Below are 16863 nucleotides of genomic sequence, written 5' to 3'. Positions count from 1 at the left end.
TCAAGGAATTGTGCCAAATGCATGCCATCAGTGTTTTGCATTTATCCCCAACTTTACAGGTCAAGCAAGAGATGTTAAAATCACCTCATGGCAACTTGTTGGCTGATGCCAGACTTCTTTAGGGGAGTAGTGTCAATTTTAGTGAAGTGCCATGCTTAACGAGACACTGAGCTCTGAGGGGTCACCATGTGTTTGGGAACTCTCTGCTGGCCACCCTGGGCCTGCTCTCTGCTACTGCTCTCACAGGAGACCAGACCTCTCCCAGACCTCAGAGCACACACAAACTAACCCACGGCACAGCCACCAGGCTCAGCTGCTGCAGACACACAGGCAAATGAAATCATAGCATGACCTGCAAAATGCCAGGTACTCAGCGTCAGCCCCTTTCTTTGCCTTTTGCCTAAAGGAACAGGAGGAAGCTCAATTCCAGGGCCAGTTCTGTTCAACATGTTTATCATTGAGGTAGATGCAGGAGTGGAATGCATCCTGAGCAAGTCTGCTGATGGTACTAAACCGGGAGGTGCTGCTGACTGTCTGGAGGGAAAGGAGGCCTTGCAGAGAGATCTTGGAGAGCTGAACAATTATCAGCGACATGAGTTTCAGCAAAAGGAAATGCCGGGTGCTGCACCTGGGACAGAGTAATGCTGGACATAGGTACAGGCTGGGAGATGAGTGGCTAGAGAGCAGCTCTGCAGAAAGGGATCTGGGGGCAGTCATTGACAGCAGGCTCAGTGTGAGCCAGCAGTGTGCCCTGGCAGCCAAGAGCGCAAAAACACATTTTGGTGTGCATTAAACACAACATAGACAGTTAAAAGATGAGATTCTCTGTCTGTATTTAGTGTTGGGGCAGACCAACCTTGAATATTGTGTGCAGTTCTGAGCTCCACAGTATAAAAAGAAAGTTAAGGTCCTTGAAAGTGTCCAGAGGAGGGCAACAAAGCTGCTAACAGGGCTGGAAGGCATGTCCTACGAGGAGAGGCTGAGGACACTTGGGTTGTCTAGTCTGGAGCAAAGAAGGCTGAGAGGCGACCTCATTGCTCTCTACACATTCCCGAAGAAGAGATGCGGAGAGGGAGCTGCCAGTCTCTTCTCCCTGGGATATGTGGAACATGTTGGAGCAGCACAAAGCAGCACCAGTGGAGGGTCAGACTGGACATGAGGAAATACTTCTTCATTGTGAGGGTGGTCAGACACTGGAACAGGCTTCCCAGCAAGGAATTCTAATTCTAATTCTAAAGCATGGGATTACTGCAAGTGAAGACCTGTTTCTGGCTGCTACTGCAATCCTCGTGCTGCAGCACCAAGCCTTATGCCAAAGTCTGCTGTGACGATCTGAGCCTAGAGCACACACCAAAGCCCCATGCCTCTCCTGTCTTTATGCTTCCTGGGAATATTAATTGCTGTTTACAACACTGTATGGTTCATGGGAACGCACAAACCACAAAAGGCCAGGAAGCTCAGATTTTATGAAGGGCTACATTCAACAGAAAGGCTTTGCCAGAAGGAAACTGATCCCACCCATCTACTATATTATCCATCTCTGTGATGGTTCAGGGGAAGGTCTGAGACTGTGAGCTGAAAGGAGTGCTGTGCAAAGTGTTATCATGAACTAGGCAGGAGATAATACTCAAGCTCTTCTCAGAATGGGGCAAATAAACGTTAACAGTATGCCCCAAGCTTAGATCCCTTCCTGAAACCACCCAGGGGTCAGTTTGTACTGTGAAGTGTGCAGATTTCCATCTGTGTTGAAAATAGTTGAAAATAGTTGAAAACACTGCTTTTATCCAGAAGAATATCAGATCCCTTCTGATAATCTACCAAGCCATTTGCTGTCTGTGCAAATCATGCAAGGAACATTTGAACACGGCTAATTGCTAAAAATAGCCCAGTTTTCAGCAGTAGAAAAGCTGGCAGTTCTTCCAAGTCATGTTAAAAATACTGTTCTAGTATGGCTTCAGCGAGAGCCGCCACCTGTGCATGCTGGGAGGATGGAGTGGGACTGCCTTGTCCCTGAATGGGATTTCCTCCAACATGTGATAGGAGTGCTGGGTCCCACAACTCTGAAGTAGGGAAGCCACAAGCTCTGAAAATGTGACCACAGTATAAACTAAGTACCTTGCACCTGTGTTTTCTTCCTCCTTACAGCTTCACATTTTTCTGAGCCCAATTTATGGATGTGTCTGTGAGTATCAGGTCAAAGTGAACTTCTTATTAAGTAGGAACCTTCTGGTTACTTTGCTGTTCTAAGCCTGGAGGCCTGAAGTCCCAAGAATGACATGCTGATTGCTTTTGGCACCTGCTGCCAAAGAAGAGCAGCAAGTTACAGATGCTGGAGAAGCCCAGCCAGCCAGTGATCCCTCTGAACGTTAGGAAGAGGTTCTTCACTGAGAGAGTGGTCAGGCACTGGAACAGGCCCTCCAGAGAAGAAGGCAGAGCTCAAAAAGCATTTGGACGACACTTTCAGAGAAATGGTTTGATTTTGGGATGGCCCTGTGTGGACCAAGGACTGTTGGTGCCAACAGTCCTTGTGTGTCCCTTCCAACTCAGGAGATCGTGACATGATTTTCACCCAGCGTTAGGAGGATGTTTCTGAGAGCAGCTGGCTTCTGCTACTCAGGATAAAGGAACTCGGGCAAAACGTCCAAGTGCTGTGCTTTAAAATCCAAACCCATGATGTAACTGTGTTTCAGCACTGAATCCTGCTTCTGAATCTCCTCTTAAATATCACATTAGCTCAGATGTACTTTGAATTTACGTATCTGGAAAGTATGCATAGCTCATGGAATATTTAGGACAGCAGAGCTGGAATAGGACTGGGGATGGAAGAGGTGTGAATGTGTCCGCACAAGATATCAACTGTCTGAGAGTGTAGACACATCAATAGCCCTAAAGGACTGGTATTACAATCATTTCTTGTGATAATCAAATAGCCTTTTGCCAACTTGTAATTACATCTCTGTATTTTTGGATTTGTCTTTGCATCAGCGAACACTGGGATGGAAGAACAAGCTTTCATTGCACTTAAAGGAACAACAAATTGTGCCCAGCACTGCTGGCAAATCAGCTGCCAGTGTTAGCCCTGAAGATCAGGTCCTGTTTGCAGGCACTGGGAACCTGACCTGAGGAGCTGTGAGTGGAAACACACCTCTTAACCTCGGCTGCTCAGATGTGCCAGCCGAAGAGATCACTCTAACTAAAACGTACCAGACCCAAAGACTGCATTCTGACCTGCTTAATTTGATCTAACTTTGCCTTGCTGCCTCTCAGAAGTGCAGGATAGCAGCCAGTTAAGGCAGTGAGACACAACCAACTCTGGATTCTCCCTGTGAAGCAAGGGCTAGGAATTGTTTCCTTCAGTTTGTGCTTTGCTTGTTCCCAAGGATATGTGGAAAAAAATGCAAAACCTTGACAGATTAATATAACTCAGTGGCTCATAGGAACAATGTGGTGTAGAATAGTGCCAGGCTTGTTGGTGTTGAAATACTGAGTGACTGTAAATCAGCAGGGGATTGCTGAGATGGGGTTTGAGCGGGAATAGGATTTAATTAACATGCATATCTTACTCATCTGGCCAAAGTACAGGACAGTCGGTGGACATTTGCAGGCTACCAGACCTCAGTGCTATCTGGCAATGTGCAGCACCCAAAGAGCCCTGGCAGTGCCACCCTTTGAGACTCCAGCACTACCTCTCTGTGCACCTAGAAGTCTGAGGGTCAGGGGTTTTATTTTGCTTGCTGAACAGCAGACTGCACCCTTACAAGGGATTTTCATTAATTCTTTGAAAGAAATCTGTTGATTTGATAAGATTTCATTAATAAATTAATATGTTCTATCAAGGGATCTCCAAGCATGTTTCTATCAACATCAACTTCACATCTGCTCAGTGGGCAAGGCAAAAAATCAGTAGGATCTCTTCTTGCAAAGAGGAAGATTGAAGCCAAATGCCCACTGTGCATCAACAGCAGAGGTCAGGACCCTCTGCCACTCAGTCTCTTGCTCCAAGTTCTGACTGAGCTTCCTTCTGGTGACAGATCAATTGCATACGTGCTACATAAGATGGCAATGTTATGTAAGTACAAGGTACTTATGTTGCTACATGATGGGTGTGGGGGAGAAAGATCTCCTGGGTAGAGGGGACATTTTGCATCAATCACTCCCTCCCCCATAGCCACCCACCAACTGCAGGGATTTTTCTGAGCTCTGAAGATGATAGAGTTTGGTACATTTTAATCCGTTCCTTACGCCCATAAAATCATGGTGGAAGCACTGCTTAAGGAAAAACTGATATGGAGCAATTAGAGACGGTGTAACCTGCAAAGGAGCAACACGTTTGTGACAGTGTGTGCGTCGCAGGCAACAGGGAAGAGATCAGAGCTGCCAGCTCATGTCTCATTTCACCCCACTGGACAATCACTGTCAAGTACTGGGACTGCAATTAAAAAGGGACAGAAATCTGAATGTCAAGGAGAGCAGAGGAGCCTGGAAAAGGGCTGTGGCAATGGGAAGAGAGATGCACATTTACTGATAGAAGCAAGGAAAACCAAATTATGTTTTAGAAGGAAGAAAGTAAGCTAGAAGTTAAGTCCTCTTGGTATTAGTAAGAAAGGAAATACCTTAGTAATGTTTCCCCCCTTTGTGTAAATAAATTGTTCCTACAGCAGCTGTTTGAAGCAGCATGACTGCAACTATTTTCTTTCAGTACACTTAATACATGTCCCTGTTGGTTATTCAGATATACATAGTGCTCCATGCACTTTGCAGACTGTGAGGAGAAGCTATGAATATCAGTCCCTAGGTATATACTTAATTCAGTGTTAAGACATTTAATCAAATATATTAGCTGGGTATTTGCTTGAGTGAAGATGTATAAAGCCAAAATAATTCACATTTCCACTCACCAGTGTTCCAAAAAAAAAAAAAAAATTTAAAATTAAAAAATATCCCATTATGTGATTGCATTGGCACAAATTTTAAATTAATTAATCCAAACAAATCCAGATGCAGGATAAATACCTAAATTCTGCGATCAATCAAAACAGAAGTACCTCTGGATCACCATGTCCCACCAACCCTCCTCCAAAGTTCAAAGAGAAAGCTAACAAAACACCTGGAGACAAAGAATCATACTAGAGGGGTAGTCATAAAATACATTTCCTCCCTCTGTGATTTTCCTCAAGAGGACTACTTGTTCGATTTGTGGAAAAGAGAGCAAGAATTGCCAGATAGACTAACCATTTAAAACTGAACACTCAGCTTATTAATGACATAGCTCTGATAGGAAGCATTTTCCACAGTAGACACAAGGAAATTGGTAGACTTATGTAGAAGGCAAGAGATGCCTAAATAAGGGACCAATGGTACAACTACACCAAACTACATACTGCAATTTTTCTTGACTTGTACAGCTTTCACTTGTACTTTCCAGAGGTGAAGAACTCTCTTGAAAAATGTACAAGTTACAAATATACTCAAGTGCATTTTGTATTTTAGTTACATATCCAGTTAGGATAAGAAAGCAACTGAATGCCGTGTTTCACTATCCCATAGAGCACCTGTGAGATGGGTGAACATTTCCATACATATATGCTGCAAGGTCTCATTTTCCTTTTCCCAGTTTGTCAGTGTACTGATCCAAGAGGCTCAGAACTCTTTTGCCAAAGCCACCTTATAGGTCTCAAAAGTAAAAAGGTACAGCAACTGCTGCTTCAAGCACGCAATCTCTCAGCAGGATAACTGAAGTCCCATTCCAAGTCACAGCACCAAGCCTGTCAGAGTTTAAGAAGCATTTGGACAGTGCCCTCAGTCATATGGTCTGAATTTTTGGGTAGACCTATGTGGAGGCAGGAGTTAGACTTGATGATCATTGTGGATCCCTTCCAACTGAGGATATTCTATGATTCTATGAACTATTCCCAGCACGTTCCAGCTGCTGGGTCACTGAGCTCCATAGCTCATGCTAACTGACTACTCCTGTTATAAATAATTGTTTGGAGATGTCACTGCAACAGTGATCTACGTTTAAGGCATAGTTTGCTGCAGAGATTATTTATTCTTGAGAACCACCTTGTTATTATTACAGTAAGTTCTTCCTACCCTGTTAATACCATGGCAGTTGAAGACTTTCCGCTAGCGTTTCCACAGGCACTCACAATTCAACAACACTTTGTTTTTCAAGAGCCATAGGCTCTTCCATCAGATTTTTATCTCCTGAAAATGGATTTCCACAGCATATATCCAGAGGAACTCTCTGGAACCAGAGAGTTGGTAGGGGAAGTAAAAGACCTTTGCAGGTAAGACAGTAGTTATTCACAGAACCGAACAACTGCTTCTGCTACAGCGAAGTGCTTGCAAATTCAAATCAAATAAAGCCTTTAAAAAAAAATAAATTTATTTCTCCAGTCAAAAAATCTAAATGAAAGAAAAATCCCCAAAAAAGTCTAAAGGGGTCTTGTACTATGATTTCAGGTCCTAGCTGTGTTATTTCACAACTGCCTGCAGCTCAGAGCTGGACCTGCTCCATCCCGTTCCCAGACCTACTCTGTCACTCACCTGTTGCCACTGTGAACCAGATCCCAAAGCTGAGCTAGTCAAATTCTGTTCCTCCTCTTCTGCAAAGCTGGGGTCCCTGCCAGCTTGGTTACCTGAATTTCTTTTCTTAGATAAATACCAGAGCTATGCTTGGGGAAGCCACAGAAATACTTATCATAGAATCACAGAATGGTTTGAGTTGGAAGGGACCTTAAAGATCATCCAGTTCCAACCTCCCTGTACTCATTTGCATGCTTAGATGGGTGCTAATGCAGGCAATGCTTGATCACTCTCTCTGCATGCTCTCCTGGCATTTCCTGGCATTGAAGTCTCAGTGTGAACACAATCATTCGGAGTCCTTGGGTCCTCTGCTGTTATCACAGAGGGGGTGCTTGGGATGCCAAATTTCATGTCTGGATCTCAAACCCCTCTAAGCAACAGCCCTATGTACCTGGAATACAGATTGAGGGATCATTTTTATTTTTCCACATTACCAGTTTAAAGAGTTCTAGTTCTGTTGTTGTTTTGCAAAAAGCAAAGTATAATTTGTCTGCAAATATTACTTGTTATTTCTTTAGCAAGACAAATGGTAGCCTTCTCAAGTGTCTCTACAAGCCATAGGAGACATTCTCTTTAGTTCATTCAATGCTTTGATGAAAAAACGCATTTTTTTCCTGTACAGAGACATTTATAATTTATTTTTAATTCGTATGTGTGGCACAGCTTTGTCTGAGGAGTCTGCCATTGCAGCTTTTGTAATGTAATATTTCAGGAAGATTAGGATAAAAAATGGATTGGAAAAACTGCAAATTTCATTGCTTTGTTCTCTTTCTAGGGGGGGGTGACTATCAGGGCTAAGAGTAAAAAACAGTGATAAAATACATGCTTGCAATAGTGACTGCTTATTTACCATACTTTCCCTGAAAAAGCCTCAAAGTGTTATCAGTGGAAAGCCTGAGAAAGCTGTTTTCAAAAACTTGCGAGACTGGGAAAACATAAATTGCTTCGTTATATAAGAATGGTTTGTTGCAGCTTCTGTCATCCTGCTGTCTAGCAGAAACAATGCTTGTGGTTTCAAGTTCTCAGATCAGCTTTGACTTCAAGATTTTTTATGTCCTTGTGTACTTAACCTGACAGGATTGGTATCATCAGCTGAACACTTGATATCACACTAAAGTAGCTTTAAAAGTGATCATGCCTGAACCAGCTGTCCCTATTGCCCCACAACAAACATACTAGTCACCTACATACACGCATGTACTCTATTCCTGCACAACATGAAACGAGTACAGGTAAATCACTTTCAACAGGTCACTGCAGGAATTCAGAGTGTGTGATGAACAGTTATTGCCAAAAGAAGCTGGGAGTATGAACCACCCACCTGATCATACACAAACCATGTCCCTTTCAGCAAAAAGGTACACCAACACAAAGGAATTCAGGATATTCTATATATAGCTCACAGGCTAATGCCAAAAATAGATCCATATTCACTTAAACTGTTGGGGATGAGGGATTCATACTAGCCTCTATCCTGTGTAGGTACTTAGTACGAGTAGCCCCAGTCTTTGTGGGTCTCTAGGGATGAATGGAATAATAGTAACGTTGTGACTTTTCAAGATCTGTTGATCCCAAGCTGGCAAAAAGAAATTGCTAGCCCACAACCCTGCTCCATGAGGCTGGAACATGAAATAACAACAATGGTAGCTCACCATCTGTTCAGTAACTGCTATAAAAAGGCTGGAGAATCGCAGTCCAGTTCTTATCCATGGCATCCATATCCATCATGGGTGTACTCACGTGTGTATGGCCACCTGTGTGGAGAAAGTAAGACAGGTACTGAGCACACATTGCTTTTGTACACTTACATCCGTAAGTCCCTCCTTAGAGCAGCAACCTTATATTTAAATCACCTATGAGCCTGTATTCTGCTGACACAATGAAGAGAACGGCAGTAATTTGGATCAAACACAAGCCACATAACAAATCATTCTACGGTCCCTACTGATACACATATTACACCCCTTTAATTATACCCACAGCAAGGCACTAACAAGAAAAGCTCTGTAATAAATTAAGCCCATACTAATGACCTATTAACACCACAGCTGAGAATTTTTCTTCTGGATGCATTCTTCCACCACAGTTACATGCTCCTTCACTCCACCTGTAAGGTGTACCAACTTCTCAATTTCACTTTAACAAATTGCACAACATCGCACCTGTAAGCTTTAGTTTGTTTAAAGGTCCAACTTCAGAGCTTTACCAGTCTGTCAACTGTACAGCAAACTGTTGATAAGTTGCCTCAGTGTTTCCATGGAAACAGTAAAATGCCTGTTAATTTTAAAACAAGTGAGAGGATATGCCTTCCAGATGAGCTACTTCACGTTTGATGGGGTGCTTGCTTTTCTCACCTGCACTACAAGGTTTTGATCACCTGGATCTTTCTGGATCATTCCTGTAGTGAGCTGTATCAAGCTGGCTTGACCTTCTGCACAGACCTTCTGCAGTCAAGGGCTTTACGGGAAAACTGTGCTGGGAGGTCTACCCATGAACATGCAGATACATGTACCTGGACTAATTTCACAAGCAGCTCCAGTCTTGGGGAGATCAGGAGGCTGGTGCACAGACTCCTGCAGGACCTGCTCCTATTCTTGCCAGAAATAGTGTGTGGGCAGCTGGCCTTATACTCCCTCCTCACTCGTTACGGTCAGCCTGGAGGTGTGTGCAGCAAAGGAGAAGTGGTTCAGCTGTGCCTGATGAGTGAATAAAAATCAAGGAGAGGCAGTGGCCGGTGAGAGAAGATGTGAGCAAATTGGTAGTGTATCCAGTATTTGAACAAAAAGATCACAGAATCACAGAATTTCTAGGTTGGAAGAGACCTCAAGATCATCGAGTCCAACCTCTGACCTAATGCTAACAGTCCCCACTAAACCATATCCCTAAGCTCTACATCTAAACGTCTTTTAAAGACCTCCAGGGATGGTGACTCCACCACTTCCCTGGGCAGCCTGTTCCAGTGTCTAACAACCCTTTTGGTAAAGAAGTTCCTCCTAACATCCAACCTGAAACTCCCCTGGCGCAACTTTAGCCCATTCCCCCTCGTCCTGTCACAAGGCACGTGGGAGAACAGACCAAAAATGCTTGTAAACAGTGGAAAGTGACAAGATGGAGAACAGCCAAGAACTGCTGCTGTCCTTGAGTTAAAGAGGTGAGCTGGGGTACCCAAACATCCTCTCTTCTTTGAGAACTCCATGGGCAGCACTAACGGATGTCACAGGATCTGTGAAGTCTCATACCCTTTTCTTCCCTTCGAATGTCAAATCAGACTCTTTAAGTCTTAGAAAAGACACTGAGGCAGTAAGACTGGAAGTTGCCCAGTCACTGGCAACTGAAGGCTGGAGATGTATTCTGAGGAAGAATTGCTATTGATTTTCCTTGTTCTTATACTCACCCCAGGCATCCATTCTTGGCCACTGCCCAGGGACAGGATGTTGAGCCAGATGGACCTTTACTCTGAGCAAGTATGGCCTTTCTGATGTTCCTGTGTAAAGTATGACAAACTGGCAGTTGCAAAAAGCAGAACATTTTAATTTATTGCTGACAAAAATGTCAATTCATTTTCCTTTGTACCAATTCTTAATATGCCTGATACCTACATCTGTTTTCCAATGAAAACCATACTAGTTAAAAGCAACACACTCAGAAGCACGTTATTTAATAGCTCCTGGATTAGCTAATTGCTTCTAAGTTTTCTAATTTTCTTCTACACTTCAGAGTAAAACCCTGAAGAAGGTAAGAACAATTTCTGCCAACCTCTCCATGAAGAAGTTGGAGAACAGCCGAGAGCTGCTGTTTTCTTTGGGTTATACAGGCTAGTTGGGAGCACAGCTTGTCTTTCTCTGAGTTCTCCATGAGCGCATCAAACCACAGACATGGTGTTTACTTTTGCAATTATATACACTACCAGATATGGAAATAGCCCCACTGATGGCCCCACTAAGCCATCAAAACTAGTTTTCCTTTAATAAATGGGATATTGGCAAGTTAATTCCTGTGTGGCTTCAAGCAAGCTCACCATTTCTTTACTCTCTATCCTGAAGCATTATGGAGTAGTGCTAAACTCAATTAAAGAGATGTCCAGAGAGAAATTGATCTCTATATGCTACTTACTGACTTCATCTGGGTGCTTTCAGATTTAATTAATATTCCAAGAGTACATTTTAATCATTGAGTGAAAAGCCTTATGGCACCCAAATGGCAGTATTTGTTACATTAACCTGATAGCAGTACGAAAGGGGAATAATGATTTGAAAGGACAAAAAAGAATAAATTGTCTCAAGGAGCAGGCCAAGCAGAGAAATAATGTGACAGAGGACAAAGACCCAATAGTGTGGATCGTGAGTGATGAATTTGGCCAACTCATTATGTCAATAGGATTTTGTTGTCATTAGTAAGGAAATAAAGGTTGATTTTTTTTGCTGTCTTTGACTGCTGAAACCCTTAGCGTACAATCTATTGAACATCAACGTTGCAAACTCTTTTTCAAGAACAATTCTGTATAATCAAAATCTGCCTGTTGGAGATTGGTAGTTTTAACCTTTATGGTGTCTTTTGAAAACATTTTATGGATTTTAAAGCTACTTTTTTTTTTTTTTTTTTTTTTTTTTTTTTTTTTTTGCCCAACGTGTCAAAACTGCATCCTTGTTATTTATTTGAAAGAAAATAACTAATACCTTGTCAAGTACCTGACAAGAACAGCTACTGAAGTCCAGAAAAGACTAAAAATTACCTAATTGAAAGCATTATGTTTTGTAACACACAACAATACACAGCTAAAAGCCCATTGTCTACCTTGAGGAATAGTTACATTACACTCTCCCTCCCATCTTGGAGTTCATTAACTTCATACACAGGTGGAACAACACTGTTAGAAACTAAGGACTAAGAATTAAGTACAAACACAAATATAAGTCAACACAAAGGCTGTTAGTGTGCGAATCACTGAACCCACACTGGTGATTGACTCTCAACAAATGTGTTAGGCTTAGTGTGAGGACATGGAGGAAAGGAAGTTGGATTTGGAAATTACAGCAGTGATTGTCAAAATCTTAGGGCCGGGACTTTGCTCCATCTAAAGTAACAAATTCCCTGTCCTTTCAGACAAAAGCGTACCCTGAATCACATTTTTTGCAGTAAATGATTTAACAGCTGCCTTGGCCTTAAATCAGCTGGATGAGAAATCCACACTTGAGCTCAGTGAATAAATGGTTGCAGCAGTATGTTGGGAATGCTCAGAGAATATCTGCTTTGAAGAATAAATTCTAATACCTATCTGTTTGCGGATATGGATGCTTTAGGTAGGACTGGTTACAATTAAGGTGTCTCATTTTTGATGTGTTACAGCTTTGACACATTTCAGTAACATGGGCTGATTCTTCCTGTGTTTGCTTATTGGCTGAATTTGAATTAGTGTTGAAGATTCATTTACGGTGTAAATAAATTAGAGAACAACACATTATTTTGTTCTAACACCTTTCTTTTGCTTCTGAAAAGCTGTTGCTATCCCTGTCACAGTGCTCTCAAAGAATATAGCTGAAACACTCTATTAACTACAGTCAAAGCAAAATCATCATTAGCTTCAAAGGGAACAGCATTTCATTTTACAAGTAAAATATACTGTCTTGTGGTACAGAAGTTTGATTTTCATTAACAAAGAGGTGGCCACCAAATTGAACTCAGCTCTATTCTTTTCACCTAAATATAGGTACTCCTCTAGCCTCAGTACTACTCAGTAGAGTTCTTTGCTTTTATTCTTAAAAATGGACTTTGTCACACATACTTTCAAAACAATTTCAGAGAGTATGACAATGTCACAAGACTGTTAAAATCTTGAAGCTGTTCAAGTTCTTTGCTTTAAAACTGACCATTTTTATAATTTGGCTTGTATGTAAGGTTCCCCCCCAGAAAGCTACATCATTTCCCCCATCTACCCAAGGGAAGCTTTGAGTAGAGCTTCCCTTTCATTAGAAAGGCACACAGATACTGTAGAAACCAAAGTATTTTTTTTTCTACACTACTACTAACTTACTTTAAAGAACTTCTCAAAAAGCAGTCTCCCAGTGAGGCAGTTGTATTACAAACAGCTTTGGGTCATGCCAGGTACTGCTAGAGAGACAAAGAAAAAAAAAATCTTGTAAAAATCTCTTAGCAGAGAATCACAAAACACTATTATTATTATTATTGGCTTGGGGGACTGAGCCAAATAATATTTAAAAAGCAGATGGGTCTCAGCTTCATCCTTCTAATGTAAAATGGATGCACTGTGTTGAGCAAATGCCTAATAACTCTGTGGGTGTTTGCTTAGAAATGCCATTTAGGTTAAACACTGCTGCAGTATCTGTACTTTAAAGGTTCACGTGTTGTTGCTGAATTTGAAAGAGAATGAAATGCAAATGCTTGTGTTGGTCATTTAGAAAAGGCAAAACTTTAAAAATCTCCTTTTGGAGAATAGGAAGACTGCAGCAGCAAATAACACTCAGGACTGTGCAAACAACAGCGTAGCTTGCGCACTGATGTACACAAGGAGATGATGCCCAATGTGCAAAGGGCTGCTCACATTCCTGACTTGTGTTACGTGAGATCTGTTGTCTCCTGAGGCATTTCTGGGTTGGATGTATGGTCAAGGTAAAGTGTGTTTGCTCTGCTGTACCCTTAAACTGTTACACAGTTGTGTTACAAAGTTGTGACTTTGTGACATGAGAATAAACTGTTCTTGAGATGGTCCCTGCATAGAAAGTTCATGTTTGGATTTATCCTTTGGGCACACATAGTTATGATCCGGAGCTCTGACTCAATCTCTTAGTTTATCATAACTCTGGGCAAAAGCCTTGAATTGTTTTGCAGAGCATTTAAATGTGAAAGCCAAAACTGTGGAACTGATGCAGCTCTGCTGAAAGTCAGAAATGGGTCACTTTATGGAAGTCTGCAATAAGGACATCTTTGTGTACTTTACAGTTAACCTCCTTTTCACTGTCTAGGTATTTCTGACTGAGTGTGGATTCCAGTACTGGACATTATAGAATACATACTGAATATAAATAAAGGGTTATTTTTCCATCTTGATACTAATATCAGTTGCAAGTCAGTTTTCATACTCTCCTAAAACAACTCAGTCTCTCAGCAGGGATATGTTGCTGTAATTCCTCTTTGCTCATGACAATGCTGTAGAAAACACTGCCCTTACCTTCTCAACACTGCCTGAGCAATACAATAACCACGGGATGTTTTGACAGCATCTCCTTTGCAGTCTTTGGAAACAGAGTTTGCTGGAAATACCTTAAATAGCAAATTAGAAATCTGAGTTTATAAAAGGGTTTCTTCCTCAGTTTATCTGTTCTATGTGTATTTGTAAATCTTATCTTTACTAATGAAACAGCAAGAAGGAAGGAATGAGCTGGATTCTGTCCTGTCTCTGGCACTACCAGTAGAACTGTCAGCTCAGGGCTATTTGTAGATTCCTTTCTTGCTTGGGTGATGTGAGACAGAACAGGTTTTCAGGAAGTGGGGTAAGCCTGTGGGTCAGATTCTCTGCTGTAATACAGACTCAGTGATTTCAAAAAGTGATCATCATGGGACAGTCATGCTCCAAAAGGTCACAGCGAGCTTCCATACTCCATAGTAATCAAGCCTCTTCATGTTTCAGTTTACCCTGTTACACCTAGAATCAATGGCAGTTGTAGTACCTGTGGAAGACCTCTCCCCTCAGAAAAATTAGATATGGGATATCTGTTCCAGGATAGACCTTTCTGTTAGACCATCTCCTGTCACCCTTCCTGCAAGCAGTGAAGAATTTTCCCTTATAATACCAAACATCTGAAAAGTATCTATTTCAGTCACATTTTGGAAGGGGAGCGGAAGGCTGATAGACCTGCAGTTCTAAGAAAATGTCAACATATTGACTAGGAAATTTGTGGCATAAGATATGTAAAAGCACTCAGAACTAGACCTAGATTAGATCTGGAAGATAATTTAGGGCCTGTTTTTTGCAGAGAAGCTGAGGCCAACTTCACCAACCAGTCTAAAAACTACAGATCTGACTTCAAGATCTGAAATGGGGCAGCTTCTGGGCTCTTCTCACAGAGGCCACCACTGCAGCTCCCCTGCTACCAAACCCTTGCCACGCAAACACAATACAATGTGCTGTTATGACAGTAGAGGAATAGGAAAGTTATGAAAGTAAGGAAGAAATAATACTTCCATTTGGAAGGCTCTTTAATTTAGCATCAGCCTGGTGGCTATGAAAAAGAGGATCTTCAGAATCTGCAGTTACCCTGCTTTCAGGGTAACCATTACCACCTGCAACGTTTTGTAATGGCTTTAGCACAATGCCTCTCCAGGTATAAAGGAGCAAATGGCACAGTTCCAGAGAAAAGAATACACTGATATTTTTTCTAGTAGGAGGAATGAGCTTAAGCAAAACATTCTAACTCATGTCCCATCTTCCTTTCCTCCCTTCTCATTTTTTCTCTCCTTTCCTACTGTGATAGCATATAAAATCCCCACAAAATCTCAAAGAGGCTGTTTTGCCTGAAGGAAAAGCATAGCCTACCTGCTGGACAACAAACTTATTTCAGTCCTCTAAGAAAGCAACAAGGTGAGAAATGACTTAAAATGCAGTTCAGTCTATGTTCTAATATATACATTGGCTTCACCAAGGTCACCGCTATAGCACACGTAGTTCACACACAGGAACACATACCTCAGTGCGACACACAGCTCATAGCTGTTGACGACCAAACTCACCAGGCACAAGAAATACAGAGGGAGAAACCCTCAAACCAATGAAGCAAGAGGGTGAAATGCAAAAGAAAGGCTTGGAACTTAGGAATCTGAACGGCACACCAAAGCTTAGCATCAGCCTCTGCTCTTGTAGGAATCGTGCTATGATGCAACAAGAGGACAGCGCGAAGAGGAGGTTTCGGGGCTAACACTGCTCTCCTGCAGACAAGGCATGGGTGAGTCAACAAAGACATCAGGTGAGCTGCCTGGTTCAAATAATAGTTAATAATATCTACCTCTGTAGAAAGACCAAGCAGGGATCATAAAGTGAAAAGTATACAAACTATTCCCAAAACTGCACCCATGTTTCCTTCTGGAACCCTGCATAACCTTTTTCTCACTAGCATCCCATTGTCTCTGGAAGAACAACCTATTTGTTGATGATTGTACATCAGGCAAAACATCTTATCATTTCTCTCCAAGTACGATGTGGTTCCTGTTCTTATTGACTCTTCCTCCCCCATCTCCTCTGCGCTAAATCTTTTCTACTCTTCTTAATCTGACGAAGGGGACCGCACACACCCAGCACGCAGCACCATACCCATTGGGCCTGCAGTTGCTAAGAGACTGAATTTTGAAAATGTGGAGAGACCGTGCCCACACAATTTCCCCTCTGGCTCCCAATATCCCTCCTATTGCTACTGTCGGTTCTTACAGTTGATGCCACCTTGGTACCATCACATACATACAGCTTTTATGGGGTGTTTCTTCCCCCTGACTCTCACAGTACACAGGCAGATGTATTTGCTCGTGCCCTACAGAAAGTATAGCAAGTTTCAAATGATAACAAATCTACTGACATATGAAAATTTTGGGGAAGTTTTAGAAACTCTCCAAGAGTCTTGTCATATTGCTAGGCTGACAGAAGGTACCTGATCACTTTGGTCCCTGACAGTAGTGACAGACTTCTGCAGAATCATAAGTGGTTGTGATTTTGGAGTCTGTTTGCTGCCTCTCTCTTTCAGGCACGCGGCTGACAACTTGCTAGATACTTTGCTCTCCATTAATATAGGGTCAGTGATAAATATGAGAGAATTCAACCACCACCAGCTTCATGAGCCATCTAGTTGTGCCCTTGTAAACAGGACCGAGGAGCCTTCCATGCCATCAGATCACAACTCTTTGCCTGAATACGCATATAAAGCAATCAAATCTTCTGTTGACCTTCTTTTTGCTTACCTGAATAAAGGCGTGTTTTCTGCTCTTGGATCACTTGAAAGTGATTTTAAGGATTTTTAGGGTAAGATCCATCTGCCCTAGAAGGATTAAGAACAAACTCACTTGTGCTTCAGTTGCAGCGTTATATGGCATCTGTAGCTATTGCAAAGATTGTCACTATAAGTATTCCCCTTCCATGTGCTAAAAGGAAGCTTAGTATTAAAGTCTTGGGCAGGCTACCTGAGGTCAGCAAAAACCTGTAACAAGGTACAAAGAAATCAGAAGTACGTGGGAATATGATGAGCAAAGCAGCGAGTGGAGACTGACCACACTGCA

At 42.1% G+C, this 16863-nt stretch overlaps 1 long non-coding RNA gene across 2 annotated transcripts; it reads right to left on the bottom strand.

The window, feature by feature from the left end:
• Window positions 1-6412: 6412 nt before the first annotated feature.
• LOC106018032 (uncharacterized) lies at window positions 6413-13892 on the bottom strand. 2 transcript variants are annotated; one of them, XR_005264563.2, is made up of 6 exons: window positions 13775-13892; window positions 12620-12696; window positions 9983-10072; window positions 9101-9284; window positions 8751-8862; window positions 6413-8342 (listed from the first exon to the last, which is right to left on the bottom strand). It is a non-coding gene; the product is annotated as an uncharacterized lncRNA (long non-coding RNA). The 2 variants fall into 2 exon arrangements; XR_011807826.1 differs by lacking the exon at window positions 8751-8862.
• Window positions 13893-16863: the final 2971 nt, after the last annotated feature.

Source organism: Anas platyrhynchos, chromosome 3 (genome assembly GCF_047663525.1).
Source record: "Anas platyrhynchos isolate ZD024472 breed Pekin duck chromosome 3, IASCAAS_PekinDuck_T2T, whole genome shotgun sequence".
NCBI lineage: Eukaryota > Metazoa > Chordata > Aves > Anseriformes > Anatidae > Anas > Anas platyrhynchos.
The sequence above is the reverse complement of the archived record's forward strand: the minus strand, read 5'-3'. Positions and strand labels throughout refer to the sequence as shown.